At 46.0% G+C, this 15,324-nt stretch overlaps 1 non-coding gene across 1 annotated transcript; it reads left to right on the forward strand.

Annotated features, from left to right (window-relative positions):
- The first annotated feature begins 8,903 nt into the window (after positions 1 to 8,903).
- Positions 8,904 to 8,976, forward strand: Trnaa-ggc (transfer RNA alanine (anticodon GGC)). Its single transcript has one exon. It is a non-coding gene; the product is annotated as a tRNA-Ala (tRNA).
- The last annotated feature ends 6,348 nt before the right edge of the window (positions 8,977 to 15,324 follow it).

Raw genomic sequence — 15,324 nt, forward strand, 5'->3', positions numbered from 1 at the left:
GTTGCTTCTGCCATAGGAAGAAGACCTCATAGATTCAAGGGACGGCCATAGTCTCCTTATCTCCATGAAGGAAATGTCAGTTATATTTTATGAAGAGCATGTGGGGTGGGAGATACTTGATGCTGTGATTTTTTTAAGTACTTTTTTTTTTTAGTTGTCAATGGGCCTTTATTTTATTTATTTATATGTGGTGCCGAGAATGGAACCCAGGGCCTCACACATGCCAGGCAAGCAATTTACCACTAAGCCACAACCCAGCCTTGTTGCAGATTTGGGGCAGTACAATCCGCCACCTAATGCATTTCTATAACTATCCTAGCATCCTCTGATAGCTTGTTATGGTTACATAAAACTTAGGAATTAGAATCTTGCCTCTGTCATATGCGTAACCTGAAAGTTATTTAATCAGTTTAGTCTTAAATCAGTTCCTGAGTAACCAAAGGGGAATCTGAACTCTCACCACCCCTGATGTAGAAGACAGCTTTTTGAATACATGCCTGACAAATAATGTCCGACTTTCCCAAGTACTTCTGTTCCTTCCTCCCCAACGCTGCATCTCTTGTCTGCTGGGGCATCCCTGTTGGTCTATATAATCCCACCTGACTGGTATAGCTATTCCTGCTGCAAACAGAGCCCATCAGACCCTTCCTCTGGAAATCTTGGCTTGGGGTTCAGAGGATGGTGATTGAGGTATGGCCATCAGAATCAGACTATCTGCCACAAATCCTTCCCTTTCTGAGCAAGAAAAATCCATATTAGCTTTTCTAAGTCTCCACTTTCTTATTTAAAAAAAAAAATAGGATGAGGTGATGATGATAGTTAAAGTACTGACTTTGTTTGGTTTTTATGAGGATAAAATGAGTTAATGCCTGCAAAACTCTCATCACAGATTGTGAAGAGGGACTGGTACTCCCTCAAGTTGCCTGGAGGACCATGGAGTCACAGAAAGCTACTCTGAGGGAAGAGAATCATGAGGCATTGTGCAGAGGCATTTAGGGAAAAGAGAACTGTTCTGGTTTCTAACAACCTTCCAGGTTTCCCTTCTTACGGTGAGTGTAGAAATAAGATGATGTTATGGTCGAGATGTGAGGAGTCCCCCCAGAGCTCATGTGTGAGACCAGACAAGAAAGTTCAGAGGTGAAATGATTGGATCCTGAAAGCTTTAACATAGTCAGCATATAAATCCACTTGAATGGATTAACTGGGTGTGATGGTAGGCAGATAGGGTGTGGCTAGAGGAGGTGAGTCACTGGGGATGTGCCTTTAGGGTTTACATTTTGTCCCTGGTGAGTGGAGCTTTCTGTTTCCTGGTGGCCCTGTCCTGAGCTCGTCGTCCCTCATGATGTCCTACTTCACCGTGGGCCCAGAGCCATGGACTCAGCCATCTATGGACTAAGACCTCTGATACCATAAACCCCTAATAAGTTTCTCCTCCTCTACATTGTTCTTGTTGGTTCTTTTGGTCACAGTAACAAAAATGAAATGAAACAGGATAAAATACAACTAAGTAAAACACACACACAAAAGAGACTGAGAAGAGTAGAAGACGCTGGAGGAATAGATGAATAATATTTGTTGTGTTTTGTCACCAGGGAGAATGTTGATGAATTCCACCAAACAGTGCTGTCATTGCTCACCATCCTGTAAGTCCCTCTAGGAAGGAGGATATTTAGAACCGGATGCAAACATGACAAACAGGAATAAGGTAGAGGAATGCAGGACGCAGAGACCGGGCTCTGGGTCACACTCCCAGGTTCAGACTCAGCTCTTGTTCAAGACAAGGATCCCACCTCTGCCTCCACTTCCTCATCTCTGAAACAGTAATCACCAAGGCTCTTGCCTGGCTGTGTCAACAACACAGACCAGCATCTGGCAGACAGCAAGGATTAAGTAAACATCACCTGGTGTCATCGTCCTTGTGGTTGACAGTGTCATCATCATCTCTATTGCTATTGTCACTGCTGATCCAGGACTCTCTTCCGTGAGCTCAGATCACTGGCAGCAGATGTGACACTTCCACCTTCTTTAAGTGACATGCCCAAGGCATGTCAAGTGGGAGACAAAGAGCAGCCTTGAAAACCCCCAGGAAGGCAACCTCCATCAACATCCCTGGAGCCCCTAGGAAGAGCAGATCACCCCCTGGAGCCACAAATGAACCTCCTGTCCCTCTACAGCTGGCTTTTTAGGCCAGTTTGCTAAGGAGCACTAGGGTCACCCCAGGGCACTTCTCTTGAAAGAAGGTCCCAGAAGACTGGAGGGAACCCCAACCTCAGACATTTGCAAGCAGGAATTCAAGTGGTCATCCATCCAAGAGAGAGTCGTAGATCTTAAGTAGAACAGGAATTCTAACTGGACAGACCTCTTATGAGAATCTGGAGCTTTTGAATTCACCCATGCTTGGTCCTCCCCTCCCCCAACCATCCCTGTTTATTTAATCGAATTAACCAGCAAAAATGGCTGATAAAAGGACGCAAGGTTTTTCTCTAGCAAAGAAAGGTTCTAGGAGATGGACAGACAGTGGCCCATTCGGTGGGCAGGGCACAGCAAGCAGCTCTTTGAGATGGAGGCGTATGTGTAGGGCTAAAGTCCCACTGCAGAGTTGGCCTCACCTGAAGAGTGACTCTTATGGTTTGGATGTGAGGTGTCCCCCTAAAGCTCAGGTATGAGACAAATGCTGGAAGATTTAGAAGAGAAGTGATTGGATTATGAGAGTCTTAACCCAGTCAGTGATTTCACCCCCTGATGGGGTTAACCGAGTGGTAACTGAAGGTGGGCAGGGTGTGGCTGGGGGAGGTGGGACCCTAGGATGTGCCTTTGAGGTATATATTTTGTACCTTGAGAGTGGAGTCTCTTTCTGCCTCCTGATCATCATGTGAGCTGCTTTTCTCCGCCACATTCTTCCTCATGATGTTCTCCCTCACCTCGAACCCTAAGGAATGGAGCCAGTGTCTATGAACCTCTGAAACTGTGAGCCTTCAAACAAACTTGTCTCCCTCTACAATTGTTCTGGTCAGATCTTTTAATAACAGCAGCGACTGGGTAAGCTATGATAGGGCTTCCCTCCCAGCACAAACTGACCCGGACACTCTTCTCAACAGACCCACAGTCCCCAAAGCCCATCTAACCAACCAACGCAGCTGTGCGTGCTCATCACTGGGACAGCCCTGAGCTGTGCACTTTAAGCATATGCTTCCTTATCAAGAAGAGCTGGTTAAGTGACTTGACTTTAGAAATTAGAATCGAGGTAGGTTCTAAAGAACTGGCAGACAACTGATAACAAGCATCCCAGGCACCCCGGAGCCATTCGATTTCTATTTCAGTCAGAAATAGGCTGCCAGGCAAACCTAAAAACTTACCAGTGTTGTAAGTCTGCGAAGAATCAAAGAGTAATCCCAGAGCCGCAGATACTTAAGTAAGAGGCTTTCTATAAATCTAGCTTAACAACTCTATCAGTCAGTATAGGATAAGCTACCCCATGGTAACCAACAGTCGGGGAACCCCGTGGCTTACAGAAGCAAAGCTCTGGGCCTCTCACCCACAGGATTTGTCCATCACAGCCGGTCTGTGGCTCTGCTCATCATTTTCATTTGGAGTCTCAGGATGACAAAACAGCACTTAGCTGGGACAATGCTAGTTTTGTAGCAGAAGTTAAGAAGAGGTGGCAAATCACAATGGCTCTTTAAGTTTGGCTCAGAAATGGCACCTGACACTTCTTAATTTTCATTGGACAAGGCAAGTCACATGGTCAAGCCAACCATCACTGGAGCAGAGAAGAATAAATCTCACCTGGAGTGGGGCTCCAAACCATCTATCACGATTATATTTATTTTTCACAATAGTTAGCAGTAGAGAATATTCATTAAACCTTGACTACTTACCATCCACGGGCTCTATTATTTAATTCTCACAAGAATCCTATAGGGTAAACACTGTTATTACCATCTTTCACTATAATGATCAGTTAAAAATGAGGAGAGAAGATAAATAAATTTTCCAAGGTCACATACCTGGGAACTGATGACCTTGGCATTTGTGTGAAGGTCTTTGAAAACCACAGATCTCACTTCTACACTGGAACTGCTTCAGATGTGTTGTCCAGAATAAAACTAGCAGGGCCATCGCTCAGTGGTAGAGTACTTGCTAGTACGTGTGAGGCCCCTGTTCCATCCTCAGCACTGAAAACAAAACAAAACCCCTCAAAATAATGGGGGCGACCTATGTGATCGGGACATGCATGTGAGTGGTTTTTCTGAGGGTGATATTGAATTTTCCTGGCTCATCTATATTTTCTGGCACCAAAAAATGTGATAAGCAATATAAATAAAAGTACATTCGTATTGTGGTTTACAGTTTAGTGTGATATGTACTCTCCCAAAATAGCTGCAAAATACCACGGGAGGTAGAAGACAAGGCAGATCCTTTGACAGCAGCTTCCTGGGACAAAGGAGGTAGTATTTACCAATGCCACTGGATTCACAGGGTGTCACGGAAAGCTGACTTTGATGTCAGACCCAGTGTGGTTTGTTTCCCACCTCTGAAGCTGCCCTGCTATATCTGCCTTGGACAATCAATTCTTGGGTCTCCAGTGTATAAAATGGATATGACCATTTGTGTTTTATGGGATCGTGATGAGGATTAAATAAAATATATCCATAAAACACCTGGTTTGGTGACTGGTCCATAATGGAAATTGAACAACTGGCAGTCTTTACTGTTGCTGCTGTCCCTGCTGTCGAGGAGAGGACAGCACCCACACAGGAGCAGGTGTGGAGGCAGTCTGTGTGGAGCAACCTGCGGGGACAGAGCCCCGAGGCAGGAAGCAGGGAGATACTGCATCACGTCCTGAATCCTGGGAAGCTTGGCCCCAGGATAATTCAGACACTGAAAACCATTTGGGAATGGACTGTCCAGCCTGGAAGTGAGGAGGACAAGAAGGGGAAGCAGAGCAGGAACCAGGGTGAGGAGGAGAAGGCTCAGGACACATTCCTTGGGCATCTCCATCCATACCAGAGGTCAGTAGATCTCTCTTGCCTGGTCTTCTGAGCAGGACCAGCAGTTGACCAGAATAGGGTCTGCAACTGTCACAACACTCAGACGCAGAAACCTGGTAAGCACAGAGATGTAGCAGGACGGACCACCCTTTGCTGCTGAGAGAGGAATCCCCGAGTCTCCCCTCAGGCTGGTTTAGTGGGTCTGAGCTGGGCTGATCCTGAAACAGCCCAGGCCTGGAGTGGCAGTTAGGGACGGATTGACTAGACCCCCCCAGTCACACTAGCTGTAGCCCACCCCTGAGAGGACAGAGGGATTGTCCTGGTCATAGCACAATCTTTAGTTCTTGAACATGGTGGGCTCATGGAATGCTTTGGAACTAGCTGAAAACAATCCAAAGTGAGAAGAGGGAAGGAGGCCCAAACCAACCAGAGGCCTTTACCTGAGGAATTCATCCAGACAGGAAGCTGGCAGGTTGGAAACTGGGGAACTCAGCCACCGGTGCCTAAGGAGCAGGGGACACAGCCTACATGAACGTCCACAGAGATCTCTGACAAGAGTGGGGAAGCACCCTCTACCCATCTCCTAGTGTGAGGGTGCTCAAGGAGTCTAGGGAGGAGCAGGTGGATGCCATCTGCAGCCAGCAGGGCACACGCTCACTGCTGTGTGAGCCAGTTGGTGGGAAGCAGTGATTCCCACCCCGAGGGAGACTTCACACTGGAAGGGACGCTGCGGCTGGAGAAGGCTGATGTAGTTTGCAGTCAGGGAAAGCGAATGCCCTAGCCTGGCATCATTCTGGAGCAAGAGACAGGTGACGACATTGGAAGAGCATAGGTCTCAGGAAGGGCTGCTGACGGGGTCCGGAAGGTGGGAAATCTAGGTCACTGTCTGGTTTCCTTTAGCCCTGTGGTCTTTGATCCCATCTCCCCCGTCCCATTTAGACGTCTCCCTCTAGATGAGTTTCTTCATCTTCCACGTACACATGAGGAAACAGCCACCTTGAACCTCTGAGTGTGTAGTCTTCTTGTTTCACTTCCCAATAATTGTCAACCAGACAGGACAGGGAGAGCAGTCATCCCTCCTAGACCCTTGGGGGATTGATTTCAGGACCCCATGAAGATACTACAATCCACGGATGCACAAGTCCCTTATGTAGTATTTGTATGGAGCCTACGCACATCCTGTTGTATGCTATAAATCATTTTAGATTATTTTTAATACCTAATACAACGTAAATTCTATGTGAGTCATTGTTATACTATATTATTTAGGGAGCAATAGCAAGAAAAAAAACATTGGTATGTATCTAATACAGAAGCAATTAAGAATATTTCAATTCACGGTTGATTGAATCCATGGGTGCAGAACCCACGGATATGAAAGCTGGCTGCAATATCTTGTCTTTTAAGTGAATTCAGGTTCAAAGTCAGAATGTGTGTGGGTGGAGGAGTAGAAAAGGGCTTAGTGGGAAGACAGCAGAGACAGAGGAGCCAAAAGTGTTGGCAGACCAAAGAAAAGGCCAATCTGCTGGATCCGAGAGATGACAGCACTAGAGAAAGGGGCTGTTCAGCAGAGTGGAGGAGAAGAGGGCAGAGGAGGATGGGGGAGGGTCACGGAGGAGGGAGGGAAGTTAGGGATGGACTTTGGGCTTTTTCGGTCCTGTGTGTGTGACAGCTGGTAGTCCGCTTCCTCAGGTTCACCATGCCTGCTTTGTGGCTGTGCCACATTCAGAAAGGATAACTTTTTTCCTCCGGTAGAAAAACAGATGCTGACAGCATCTGCACATGACCTTCAAGCATGGGATCATTCAGTCAGACTCCTGCCCCTAGGATCCCATCTGATATTTCCCTTCCAGATGGGAACCATGTCAATTCAGCCACAGGAAGTGGCCAAAGGAGGAAGGAGGAGCTCTGGGACAGGTGTGAGGGGACCCAGGCTGGACTGCCACTGCACGTCCTCTGCATGCTTTCCCTGTGTGGGTGGCAGGAGCACGGTCAATGACACATAGAGGACGGGTCTGGAAATCGTGGGGCAGGGGATGAAGGTTCTCTTGACCTGTCTTGTCACCTATGGGTCATATATAAAATATCCTGTCCCCAGAAGTTCTAGCACCTTAACTCATAGAAATGGAAGGAAGGGAGGGACAAATGGCCCCAGGGAAAGTCCAGGGCTGGAAAAGCCTGTCTTTGGTGCTGCCCTCATCTGCACTTTTCCAAAGCCCCTTTGGACAGCAACGCCCTTCCCCCCTTTCTTCAGAGCCTCTGGTCTGATTCTCTGCTCATGGGTAGCCCATGCCATGAAACCCACATGAGGCTCAGGTATCAGGTCCTGGGAGGACCTACAACACCTTCAGCCCTTGTCCATGGCTTCTCCTTCCGCTCTTATTCCTCAGGGGCAACCATTTTTCGCCTCCGTGCCTGCTTTCTGCATGACCTTGGACAAATTAGATCTTCTCTATGTCTCAGTTTCCTCACCTACAAAATGTCACTAAAAACAAGACTACTTCATAGGGTCATTGTGAGATGAGATGAGATAATTCCCTAGTTGGGGTTCTCTAGAGAACAGAGCCAATAGAATAAAAGATTTATTATAAGGAAATGGCTCATTATAATCCTGTAGGGTTTAAAATGTTCAGTGACCTTGCCTGTAATCCAATTCCTTGGGAGTCTGGGGCAGGAGGAACTCGAGTTTGAGACTGGCCTGGTGACTTGACTCACATCTATTTCAATAAAATAAAATAAAATAAAAAAGGGCTGGGGATGCAACTTAGTAGTAGAGTGCCCTGGGATCCATTCCTAGTGTGGAAACAAACAAACAACAACAAAACTTCTGATCTTCCATACGCTTCTAGAGGCCTGAGAAGCTGCTGATGTGATTAGGATCCAAATCTGAAGGGTATAAATCTCAGTGTGAGATCAGGGAAAGGCTGATGTTGAGTCTGAGTACGTAGAAAGAGCAAATTCTACCTTTCTCTGCCTTTTTACTCTATTCAGATCCACAATGGATTGGATGGTCCACCCTGGATCCTACACTGAGGAGGACATTTTGCTTTATCTACCAAATAAAATGTTGATCTCATCTAGAATCACCCTCTCAGGCATCCCCAGAAATGTTTAAGTGTTTGTACTTGGTACTATTGCCATGTAACATGGCTAACATTGTGCTTTCACATAGTAAGTTTAAACTAAAAGTTATCTATCATGATCACAGGGCAGTGTAACCCATTGATCTAATTGTTTCCCATACTTGACTGTGAGCTCCTTGAGAAATTAGAATGTGATAACAGCTCAACAGGAAAAACAAACAAACAAACAAATAACCCTATTGAGAAAACTCAGAGGACCCAAATAGGCATGGCTCAAAAGAGGACAAATGGCCACAGATATATGAAATGAGCTCACCATCACTACTTGTACAGCCATTATGGAAAACAATATGGAAGTTCCTCAAAAAATTAAAAACAGCAGTGCCGTATGACCCAGCATTCCCACTTTGGGGTTTAGATTCAAAGGAAAAGAAATCAGTATGTTGAAATATCTGCACTCCTGTGCAGCCCTGAGCTAAGGTGTGGGCACAACTGAGTGTCAGTTGAGGGAAGAATGGGTAAAGAGTGATCTACGCACACAAGGGAATGCTTCCATTCAGCCCCAAAGAAGGAAACACTGCCATCTGTGCCATGGATGAAACTGGAGGGCATTATGCTAAGTGAAACAAGCCAGACAAAGAGCGACAAATGCCCTATTATATGTAGAATCTAAAAAAAAGTTGAGCTCTAGAAACAGAGAGTTAAATGGTGGATACCAGAGGCTGGGGGTGGGGGAGGTAGAGAGATTTTGGCCCAAGACTACAAACATTCTCTTGTAAGTTCTGAGGACCTGATGTAGACCACGGAGTTAATATAGCCACGCAGGGGCTGGGGTTGTGGCTCAGTGGTAGAGCGCTCGCCTGGCACGTGGGAGGCCCTGGGTTCGATCCTCAGCACCACATAAAAATACATAAAATTTAAAAAGGTATCATGTCCAACTACAAATAAAAAAAAATTAAAAATATTGCCACACAGTTTACTTGGAATTTGCTAAGCGAATAGCACATAAGTGTCCTCACAACCCTGCTCCAGCCTCCCAAAGACACATATCTATATGTGGTGAAGGAGGTATTAATTAACTCAACTGTGATTACCATGACATAATGTATGCATTAATCCAATCATCACATTGTACACCTTGAATTTTTATTACTCTTCAATACAGCTGGAGGAGAAGAGATTCCAGTGCATGAGATCCTCACCCAAAGAAGAAGCTCTGGGGAAGGTACTTTTTTTGGTGGGTACTGGCAATTGAACTCAGTGCCACTCCACCACTGAGCCCCATCCCCAGCCCTATTTTGTACTTTATCTAGAGACAGGGTCTCACTGAGTTGCTTAGCGCCTCACTTTTGCTGAGGCTGGCTTTGAATTCACCATCCTCCAGTCTCAGCCTCCTGAACTGCTGGGATTACACAGGTGTGCACCACCACGCCCAGCCAGGTAACTTGTTCTGCTGTTGGGGAGAGTGGAGAACTTGCTCCGCCCACCTGAGTGTCCCAGCTCCTGTCATGGGTACTGGCAAGTAGTTCCTTCTCATGGAGTGTCCACTGGATGATTTAATTGAATAGTCAGGTCTCTGTCCTTTTCAAAGTACCCAGAAGGAAAGCGTATGCACCTCCTCTTGTGATATTTTCAATTTTCCCCCACTCAGAGCCTGTCACACATTCTTGTGAAGGTTGCCAACATTGGAAGTCTTTGTGCATCATCTAGTGCTGGGGTCTTTATGCTGGAGCGGATCTTAGATATCACTGAATCCAAACACTTTGCTTAGGACAAATAAACGGGGACTTGAGATATTAGATCACAGAGCTCAGGTCACTCAGCCACTTAGTAACAAAGCCAAGAGATAGGCTTGTTCTCGTAGCTGTAAGTCATTTGCGATTAAGTATGGAGGTAAAATGGGTGGATTCAGTGGGAAATATCGGTTGATTACAAACTGAGTATGAATGAAGATAAGCCAGACTGCCCTGTTCTCATGGCACTGAAGGTGATCCAAAAAAAGTCCCCTACCAGCTGGGCACGGTGACCCATGCCTGTAACCCCAGCTACTAGAGAGGATGAGGCAGGAGAATTACAAGTTTGAGGCCAACCTGGGCAACTTAACGAGACCCTGTCTCAATCAATCAATAAAAAGGTCTGTGGATGTAGTTCAGGGGTAGAGGGTGCCTAGGTTCAATTCCCAATACTGAGAAAAACAAAAAGCAGAGCCCCCCAAGTGCTGCCTTAAGGCAGGTGCTTTGAAGGAGGGTGTCCCAGTCAATCCTCCCCCTCCTTAGCAGCACCCAGGATGTTAACCCCTGCAGACGCCACAAGGATTTCATTAAAACTCCTTTCCTTAGAGGTCGCAGGCCTGGAGACTCAAAGCAGCCTTACTGACCTCAGCTAGAGACATTCTGCCTCAGCCTCCCCATCGGGCCCTCTGTCCACCCTTCCTTACTTGACGCTCTGAAGACTTTTCCAACCCGTGTTCCTCCCTCTGAATTACAGATCACAGAAGGTGGTTTGAGGGACTCTGTTCTTGTTTCTCCCAACGTTGACAGACACAAAGCTCCACTCTGAATGAACTTACAGGCGGGAAGTTCATTCATTGCATATGATGGATGCCGTGGGTCATTAGGACCTGTTTGTTCTCTAATGCAGCTGGTGGAGAAAGGCTCTAGCGGATTGTCCCTGCAATTCCCATTGGCCAGCCTCCAGGGTGTCCTTGCTCCACGCCCCTGGAGATGCGAGTTTCCACCACTCACCTCCCCCCCCCCATGGTTTGAACAGTTTTCCCTAAAGCGCTGAAACTTAATCCTCCTATCCACAAGCTTCTGGTATATGGAGGTGGAGGTTTGGGGGAGTCATTAGGATCCTGTGAGGTCATGAGGGTGGGATCCTCATGATGGCAGTGGTGGCTTTGTAAGAAGAGGAAGAGCGGCGGAGTTCACCTGCTTGCTCTGCTGTATGAGGATACAGCACCCAGGCCCTCACCAGATGTCCCACTGTGTTCCTGGGCTTCAGCCTCAAAAACCAAGAGCCAAACAAGTCTCTGTAAGCCAAGTGGAGCATCAGAAAACCCAAGAGGAACTCTCCCTGCCCCTACTCCTGCCTCCTCCAGCCTCACTGAGCGTGTTCCGTCTGCTCATGCCCAGCTCAGTGAGGACTGAGTCAAAGGCGGCTGAAGCTTAAACACTGTTTCCTTTTTCTTGGCAGAGAGAAGACCCCTTTCCTTCACCCTGCTCCTTTGAACTAGGATTCCTCACCCCCCGGACCTTGTTATACACTCTGCACATCTTTGCCTGCATGGGCTGCATTGTCTCCTACGTGGTCTCGGAGATGAAAGGAAAACGTAACTTGCCAAATCTTTCTCCAGGGAAGGTGCCTTTGGTGCACCAGGAGGAGTTCAGGCTTCCACACGAGGCGCCTGCTGACGGATGGTGGGTTCCCTTGCTCGCTGGGGCTGCTTTCCAGGTAGTGCTGCAGGTATAGCTTTGTAATTCTAGAAAGTGTTGCGAAAGCCCTCGCCAAAAGTCCAAGATGAGTGCAGGAAATACGACTGTTCCCTTCTGCACAAGGGCATCCCACGTTGGTGTGGAGGGAGTTCAGTAGAGGCAGCTGGCAGGCGCGTGTCCAAAAATAGTCTGCAAGGCAGCATGTGAGGCTCCCCAGAAGCTCCCTGGTTGTGTGAATGGCTTCTCAGATGGAGCCAGAGTTCAAGCCCCTATTGACCTTAAAAAGCTATAGCTATATAAGTATATTTATTGCCTCCGCCATCTATGGAATCGTTGTTGTAAAAAGTCAAATACCTTCATATATTTGAAGGAAAGAGAGAGGAGTGATAATAAATTTTCCTGCAGGAGTTTTTAATTCAAAACTTAATCAAATGTATTGTGTAGAGTGTTGGACTGATGAGAAGCAGGTATCTGGGGGTCAAACAGAGAAATTAAATACGGCTGAGGATTAGATGATGATTAAGAAAGTACTTAACTTTTTGAGGTGTGTTATAGTATTTTCGTGGTAAAATTAAATGTCATTTGGAGGAAGATTAAAAGCAAATAATGACGTCTTCGATTTGCTTTATGTTGCAAATTGCAATAAATGATGCAAAAGAGTGGCCCAGGCTCAATAATGTAAGAGCCTGTTACTTGGGGGTTTATTTCTCTTGATTTATAAATGTTTAAAAGTATTTCATAATAAAGTGTTCTAAAAATAAATACAAATACATTTTATAAGAGATATTTTAATACTACAAATAGGTAATTACTCACAAAAGAAAAAAACACAGTTTTGTAAACAAAATCGTGCACAATGAGCCTGAAATAGGTTGTTTGTAAGCCCGTGAAGTAGGTCATTTGTAAGCCCTGTGAGAAGCGAATTAAGTTTTTAAGTGACTGTTGTCAATAATTCACGATCAGACACAAGTTGGTATTTAACACATGAGCGTGACCTTGATACAGAAGTTTCAAATATCATAAAACACAATTCACTTATATAAAGCCCAAAGTGTACTTTTAGATGAAAAGAAAGTTCTTAGATAAGAACAAAGTCGGCATTTGTTTCTTAGTATTTCTTTGATAATTTGTAAAAACAAAACAACAAAAAAATGGTTCTTGTTCGTGTAAATGAACTATAATCCTCATATCTTTTCTATTGGTTGATTTTTAGAAATAGGTGAGTTCGATTTATGTTTTTTAGTGAATATTCCCTAAAGTGTAGGAGGTGCAGAATCTCCGCAAACCGGGAGCATGGGAGTTGCATTGGTGCCTAACACAGTAACATAAGATCCCATATGGAGCTGAGTTATCACAGTCATAGTGTCTCTCTGGTCGGAAGAGGAAGAATGCTTCCTCAGGACCAGTTCCACACTGCCAGCGAGCACTCCACGTAGATTAACCTACAGGGCAGCCAGAGTTTAGCCTCAGCCCTGCTGGAGCAGGGGAGCATCTACAGTGTTTTCTAGAAACCTCGAGGACCTCTGTGAAGGACGCCTGTGTGGGGTGGAGCTGAAGAGCCCCTAGGGCCAAGCCCCTTCTAAGGAGAAAGAGACCAGACACACTTAGACATTGGAAGACAGTGAGGATTCTGAACAGAACGGAGTGTGTTTGGATCTGACTCTTCGACAGAGATTCCAAAGACGAAACAATGGCCCCTGAAATTAGGATAACTAGAGGGGAGTTTGGGGACCTTTGATAAAGGGGTGTTTAAGGGGAATCACAGAGACAGTCGGAACAGGGAGATCTTGACATACTGTGTTTATACCCGTATACGCTCGCAGATAGGTAGATCATTGATTGACTGATTGTTTGAGAGCTGCCGCAGGGACCCGACATTTCATAGCTGTGGGAGTGATGAAGGAGTCTCTCTGTGGCTGTGGTCTCCCTGTGTGGTGCCTTGAAGTCCAGGGAGCGAGCAGATGGGTGGATGTGGATGTGGATGTGGATGTGGCAAGAGCAAGCGCTGGTCACTGGTAAGAGCCAACACCCTTGTGAGGACAACTGAAACTCACGTCAGCAGACTCTGTCTGGGGACCTTTGATAAAGGGGTACTTCTGGGTGGGCACCCTGCCGAAACCAAGGCTGTTTGTCTCAGGGCTAAACACATATATCTGGCCCAGGCCGAAGAAGCTGGAGACAGAGCAGTGGCTGGCCGCTGCGTCCTGACCGGGCGGTGAGCTAGCACACTGGCTGCCATGCGTGTGACTTAGAAAAAAGTGGCCTGGTTCCTTTCCACTGACAAATTCTCACGAGGAACACAGGGAGAAGGGAACTCTGGGACATGGACCCTGGCTGACTGGACCCATCAAGCATATCCGCAGTCCTGTTCTTGACTATGGTCTAGGTGGCAGACACCCAGAAACTCCCAGATGGACTGCACACCGCTTCCAGAGTCCCCAGGGATCTCTCTCGTGTCCACCTCTCCTTGGGCCAAGCACACCACTCTGAGGTGTGGCCATGGGGTGTCTGTTTTCAGAGGTATACCTGGAGTTTGGACAAGCAGGCAAGCCCACAGAGGTGTCCCTGTCTGTGTGTACGATACTCACAACACAGGACAGGTAGGGGATTCATTTTCTGAATTTATGTAATTCACAATGCAAAAGGAAAGAATGATGCTGAAAAGTATAGATCCGTAAAAATGCCTGTTTCTCATGGCCCCTTTCAGAAATATTACAAGTTTGTACATTTATATCCCCTCTTTAAATAAAAGCACCATGGCCTAAAAAAAAAAAAAAATTGATCTACATTTTTTGCAAAACATTTGTACTAATATTCACCTTGCTTTACAAATTGTTTTATCAGTACATGAAGAACTTCCTTCTTCCTTACTTATAGTTATATAATATTTATAATTTATTTAACTAATTGTGCATTAAGTGTGCACATTTGTGGTTACCAGTGTTAGCTATTACAAACAATGCCAGAGTGAATACTCTTGTACATGCAATTTAATAACAACAACAATATTATTAATTATAATTAACTATTAATTATTATTATTTTGTGGTGCTGAGGATCAAACCCAGGGCCTCCCATGATAGGCAAGCACTGTACCACTAAGCTATATCCCCAGCCTTTGGATGTACAACTTTACACAAGTAAAATATCTCTCTAGGAAAAGTTGGTGGAGGTAGAATTTCTGCCTCAAATGGCTTGTATGTTGAAAATGTTTAAAGCACTACCAATTGCCTTCCACAGAGGTTACTCCAAGTTACCCTCTCACCAGCAATGTGGGAGAAGTCTAGTTCCTCTGCCTCTGCTCACAAAGAATGTGTGATGGCCTTGAATAGGAGCCACTGAGACTTTTTGCTGCAGGAAATGTAACCGCTGCTGTGTTCAGAATCCACCACTGTGCACACAAGAGACCCGGCTTCCCACAGTCTGCTCCCAGCCAGGCAAGGAAGGCAGCCCGGATGCTCAGGAGGGGCCGTTCTGCAAGATCCAGGACTATTAACCCAGCCACGCTCTCTGGGGATCAGGTCCCCACCCTGGTCTCTCTGACTCTTCCAGCTTCCTTCCTTCTGCTCTTTCCTCTCTTCTCCCCACCCGTCTTCTGCCTGTCAGATCCCATCTTGGTGCCCGTGTCCCGGCAGACCACGCTGAGGCAGCCTGTTGTTGATCTCTACCAACTAGTAGAAACTAGGTCATCAGGAAATCCTATTTTCTCACTTTTTAGCATAATTTGGCACTTTTTAAATCTTTCAAGACCATGTGTATATTTTTCATATTTATTCATCTCTTGCCCATTTTTCTATTGAGCTAATGGCCTTTCTT

Source organism: Marmota flaviventris, chromosome 6 (genome assembly GCF_047511675.1).
Source record: "Marmota flaviventris isolate mMarFla1 chromosome 6, mMarFla1.hap1, whole genome shotgun sequence".
Lineage (NCBI taxonomy): Eukaryota > Metazoa > Chordata > Mammalia > Rodentia > Sciuridae > Marmota > Marmota flaviventris.